The following is a 6,461-nucleotide window of genomic DNA, read 5'->3' as shown; positions in this document are numbered from 1 at the left end:
ACTAACCTTGAAGTCAAGAAGCATTAGGCCAAGCATCACACACAAAATGTTGGAGAAACTCAGCAATTCAGGTCGTATCTACGGAACTGAACAAACAGTCAACATTTCAGGCCAAACCCCTTCTTCAGGAGAAGGATCCTGAAGAAGAGTCTCAGCCTGAAACATCAACTGTTTATTCCTCTTCATGGCTGCTGCCTGACCTGCTGAGTTCCTCCAACATTTTGTGTCTGATGCTCCAGATTTCCAGCATCTGCAGCAACTCTTCTGTTTATGATTTGGCTATCCATAGTGTCAAGGAGGCTTGAGATGGGAGGATGTACTTGGCCATCTTGCCAGGAAAAATTTGATTCATTTGGATCATATTATACCACCTATCTTCAGAAACAAATGGATCTGGAAGGGGTGTGTGCAGAATTTCCTGAAGACCTGCTGAATATGCAAAGCGGATCTTGTTGGATGGCTCCCAGAGAAAACAGCTGCAGTCATTTAGCAGAATGTCTCATCACAAGAACTCTCAACCAAACACCAAGACTTTGTTTGGCTGAGAGGGCCATCCCCAACAGATCTTTCACACACAGCCAGAATTTCAATCACTATTCATGGTCCTCATCTCCATCCTTGTGACTGTGTGTCTGCCAACAAAGAAAGGAAAGAGATGCAATGTTCTTTGTAAAATTCATACCAAGCAGCTTAATAACCCAGGACTTGGTGCTTTTCCAGTTGTTTTCAGAGGCAAATATCAACAGTGACTGGAAGACCATCATCTTGATGAAAGCCAAGTTTGGTCTTCCTGAAGTGTAGTGGTTTTCCATTGCAAGATGTCCATGACCAAATGCTGCTGACTAATACATTCCAGTTTGTGCAAGTAGGTGCTGAGGGATACAGGCTAGAGTCTCAAGTCTGTGAATCTCTACGTGTCCCCAATGTCAGTGAATCCACAAGTCCTCTGGAGGCTGGAAGCCAAAGATGGCCTGTCCTGGGATAAGAGAACTCTGCATGTATGTGAGTGGGTGGGTGTGAAGGAGAAACCTTTGCCGTTGTTTATTTGCTTTGTTGCTTGGAAACAGGTCCTTTAGTGAAGCACAACTGTGCCAAATATCAAACACTCATCTATCTTTCCCCAAGCATGCCCCTCAAATTCCCATTCCCCCCAATTCTTGTGTCACCTACCTACACAAGGGGTAATTTCACTGAAGCCAATTATCTTTCACCTAGCACAGCATGTATTTGGCAGATGGGAGGAAACTGAAGCACCTGGAGGAAACTGCCCCAGTGCCCATAAAGATTTAAAGATTAGCTCTACTTGTCACATGTACATTGAAACATACAGTGAAACGTGTAACTTATGGCATCAGCAAACAATGCTACCAAAGGCAACGTCCTCAAAATGGGTCACGAAGCAATTCCTTTCACTTCTTTTAATTCTCCTTTTTATTTCAGATAATGTTCTGCTGCTGTTAGAGTCTGGTATCTACATTCTGGTGCTGTGATTTTAAATCAATCGGGTGATCTGGCGGTGTGAATTTGGGCCAATTGGGTGATCTCGGTGGAGTGATCTCAGACCAATCAGGTGATCTGGCAGTGTGATCTCAGACCAATTGGGTGATCTAGCGGTGTGATTTTGGGCTGATTGGGCAATCTAGCATTTTGCTATCTCCAGGAAGGTACTGCAAGGCTGTGACCAAAGCATGCAGCATGGAGGCCAGGGACCCATGGGACAAGACACGGGCCCATGATTGACTCAATGGAAGTGTTGAGGAAGTCTGAAATCATTGAGGTAGGTGTAGAGGACAAGTGAATGTTCAGTGCTGTCTACCAGCTTCTCATACGCTGCTGCCGGAGAAGGTGTCTGCATGTAGCAGTCTTTCATTCGTTGCTCCTGAGGGAAAGTCCTTGTGTTTGAATTGAATTGACTTTATTTCTTACATCCTTCACATACACAAGGAGTAAAAGTCTTTACACAACGTCTCTGTCTAAATGTGCAATGTTCAATTTATAGTAATTTGTAATAAATAGTATATACAACAGGACAGTCAATATAGCATAGAAATACAATTGTATCAGTGTGAATTAATTAGTCCGGTGGCCTGGTGGAAGAGGCTGTCCTGGAGCCTGTTGGTCCTGGCTTTTATGCTGTGGTACCGTTTCCCGGATGGTAGCAGCTGGAACAGTTTGTGGTTGGGGTGACTCGGGTCCCAATGATCCTTAGGGCCCTTTTTACACCTGTCTCTGTAAATGTCCTGAATAGTGGGAAGTTCACATCCACAGATGCACTGGGCTGTCTGCACCACTCTCTACAGAGTCCTGCGAATGATGGAGGTACAGTTCCCATATCAGGGAATTTGCTGTAATTGTTATATGGTTATATCAGGAAGGAAGGCAGACAGACATACTTTACTGATCCTGAGGGGAAATTGGGTTTTGTTACAGCCGCACCGACTAAGAATAGTGAAGAAATATAGCAATATAAAACCATAAATAATTAAATAATAAGTTAATCATGCCAAGTGCAAATAAGTCCAGGACCAGCCTACTGGCTCAGAGTGTCTGACAAAGGAATGGAGGGTTATGGGCTGAGTGCAGGTCAGTGGGACTAGGTGAGAATAAGTGTTCAGCATAGACTAGAAGGGCTGAGATGGCCTGTTTCCGTGCTGTAATTGTTATATGGTTATATCAGGCAGTAATGCAGCCAGTCAGGATGCTCTCAATTGTGCCTCTGTAGAAAATCCTTAGGATTTGGAGACTCATGCCAAACTTCTTCAACCTTCTGAGGTGAAAGAGGCACTGTTGTGCTTTTTTCACCATACAGCCAGTATGTACAGACCACGTGAGATCCATGGTGATGTGGGTGGCCACACAGTCATCGGTATGTAGGGAGTAAAGGAGGGGGCTTAGGACACTGCCCAGAGGGGCCCACTCTTACCACCTGCTGGCGATCTGACAGGAAGTCCAGGATCCAGCTGCACAAGACAGGGTGAAGGCCGAGAGATCCCTCTGCCTTGATGCTGTCAGTGGACGGGCCGGAGCAAGGTTTAATCAACGCGAATTGTAGATTGGACTCTCAGGTTTATGATGTGTTCTAGTTCTGGTCCTCTCTTTCTTGTTACTACTTTTGGGCAATTTTTGAATCGGGGTGGCCTGCAGATAATGAACATTGAGCTGAAATGAAATATGCCTTTTGATTTTGTGTTTTATGTACTCTGTTTTCAATTTTTTTTTGTTGCTGTCTGCGTGATTATTTGTGCAGCGGAGGCGTGTTTCATGTATTTTTTGGGCAGGTTGGTTTCATGGTTCTTCTTTGCTTCGTGACTATCTGTGTGGTAAACGAATTTCAGAGTTGTACGATATACTGCAAACATACTTTAATAAGAAATGTACTTTGAACTTTTTGAAATTTGAACAACCAGTATAGACAGAATATGTGCTGGGCGCAGCAGACAAATGTTGCTGTGCCTCTGGCACCAATCCAGCATGTCCTCAGTTCACTAACCAACCCTACACTGTACATATTTGGAACGTGGAGGAAATCCACGTGGCCACATGGAGAATGCTAGAGCCAATAAATTACTTTCTGAGGTGTAGACACTGTTATGATGTTGGAATTTTAAAGGATAGGGTGATGCAATAGGGGTGTTGCGGTAACATAGCGGTTAGCATGGAACTTTACAGTACCGGTCGTAAGTTCGGGGTCCAACTCCTGCTGCTCTCTGTAAGGAATTTGTATGTTCTCCCTGTGACTGCATGAGTTTCCTATCTCATTCCAAAAAGGCAGACCGGTTAGGACAAGGGTCGGCAACCCGTGGCTCCGGAGCCACATGCGGCTCTTCGATCTCTGTGCTGCGGCTCCCCGTAGTTTGTTAGTTTTTGAAATGTAATTCGAAATTTGAAGATTATGGTGATCTTGTACAATCTAAAAAGGTTGTGGAGACCCCATTTCCTGGCACATCCAAACCGGCTCACAATTAGCCACCGTTCCGGCTAAGGGAGATAGCCTACGGGGGTTTGTGAGTACGTGTCTTTTGGAGCATCCGTGCCCACGGGGACGGGTTGAGGGAGGCTTTAAATCAAGGCTGTTTAGTTCAAATAAAGTTACCTTTGACTGCAGTATCTTTATTTTAGCGCTGCGTGTAGTGCTACACTGCTACAACGTGTTTTTTATCGCTATTAATATACATCACCACTGCCAATGCCTGACACCCGCCAGTGCGCGTTTTCTTTTAATTCTTCGATCCAAGGTAGGCTACCTATGGAGTAACCTTCAACCCAACGTCTTTTTTTCGGAGTTCAAAATGTTTTTGTTGCATGCAGAAATGTAATTTCGTGTTCTCTGCAGGAGTTCATCGATTTCATAAATGCAACACATTATAGTTTGTTAATACATAGCATAAAGGCAAAAAAAAACCGTTGTATGCAGCGTTATTTCATTTTAAATGTCAAACGGGTTTTGTGGCTCCCAGTGTTTTCTTTTCTGTGGGAAATGGGTCCATATTGGCTCTTTCAGTGGTAAACGTTGCCGACCCCTGGGTTAGGATTAGTGGGACACTCTGTTGGCGGGGAAGTGTGGCAACACTTGCGCACTCCTCCCTGATTTGATTTGACCCAAACAATGCATTTCACTGTATGTTTTCATGTACGTGTGACAAATAAAGCAAATCAAATATGAAGACTCAAGGAATTCACAGCAAAAATCATAGCAGTATGCATTAATATATCCCTGTCTGTGATAGTAAAAATTATTTCCCACACTATGGATGGCACCTTTAAAGATTCAACTAGGTTCCAATCTAGGTACCAGCCCATGAAATCCTTTCTGAAGTACAGTCATTCCCATGATGTATGAAGCTTTCTGTATTAACATTATTTTATGGGGCTCTCTCCTCCTTTGAATAAAGATGAGAAGGTTAAAGTGTATGAATTTCAACAAGATTATTTAAATATTAAGTTTGTTTGTGTTGTTCTTGTAGATTCATCAAAGACTGCTTGTGGATAATAAAGTCAAGTTTATTGTTGTTTAACTATATTCATGTACACCATCATACAAGACGTTTCTCCAGACCAGAGAGTAAAGAAGAGTAGTACATGTAACAATGGAAAGTAGGAATTAAATCTACAAATTAATTATGCATAAATAAACAAAGTAAAGTGTATAAATTAAATATTTGTAGCATACAGAACAAATTAATTGGTGGTAGTTCAAATACGATGCAGCAGTGAGTTCTGAATACCTAATGGCCTGAGGGAAGAAACTGTTCTCAATCCTGACCATTCTTGTCTTTATGTATAGGAGTCTCCTGCCTGATGGTGGGAAGTCAAAGAGGATAGCTGATGGATGGGTGGGATCATTGATAATACTAAGGGCTTGCATACACAGTACTGCTGATAAATGTCCATGATGGATCTTAGGGAGACCCGTATGATATTCTCAACCATTCACCATAGAGGCTTCCAGCTGCTCATACCAGATGAAGCTGCAGCTTGTCAGGATACTCTCAGTGGTGCTCCTTTTGAAATTCAGTTAAGGTGGGTCCTTCCCATCATTTAAACGAGTCCTCCAATAAATGGAAGAATATACCATTCACAGAAAAAAATTTCGAAATACTTGTGAGTTAGGTCTCCTTATGAATACTGTAGATAGAACTCTCAAAGTTCAATGTAAATTTTATTATCAAAGTACATATATGTCACCATATACAACCCTGGGATTCATTTCTCTCACATCAATAACTGTTATTGGGAAGATCTTTCAAGTTTATGTTACCCTCATCATGCAGCAATGTTTCCCAATTTCCCTGTTTAAGGATTTTAATCTATTTTTAGCCACCACACCCAGTCCTTGATTCCCTAAATCTTCACTAAAATCAATGTTCAGTTGTAAGCATTTCCAAGAGTTCCACGAAGCCCCCAAAAAACTGATTATCTTGCCTAGGGATGCTGGCAATTGCTTTTGGAATATCTGATTGATAAAGCCTTTTATGCTTGAGCTCCCTGTTTCATTGCATCTCCTGTTTCAAAATAAACAAATGCAAGAAATATTATGTTATCTAACTCCACTTTTACCTTTCTTCATAAATAATTGGAGTATCTGATACATCTGAGTTTTATATATTAGACCATAAAATATAAGCCATTCAGCCCATCAAATTTGTTCTGCCATTCCATCATGGGTGATTTATTATCTGCAACTTCTTTGCCCGTTCTCCTAATCTATCTAAGTCCTTCTGCAGACTCTGCTTCCTCAACATTACTTGCCCCTCCACCAATCTTAGTATCATCCACAAACTTGGCCACAAACCTTAGCAAAAGAAGTTAGCAAAAAACACAGGAATGAAAACGTGCACTATTCTTGCCTGGATGGATAGCTTGTAGGGGCAATATTCTGTGATCTATACATTAATCTTCTTCTTTATAGACAGCAATCCTTAAGGAACATAATGATTGCAGTACAACACAATAATCTTGTA

The sequence above is a fragment of the Hypanus sabinus genome, chromosome 21 (assembly GCF_030144855.1).
Source record: "Hypanus sabinus isolate sHypSab1 chromosome 21, sHypSab1.hap1, whole genome shotgun sequence".
NCBI lineage: Eukaryota > Metazoa > Chordata > Chondrichthyes > Myliobatiformes > Dasyatidae > Hypanus > Hypanus sabinus.
Note: the sequence above shows the minus strand (reverse complement) of the source record.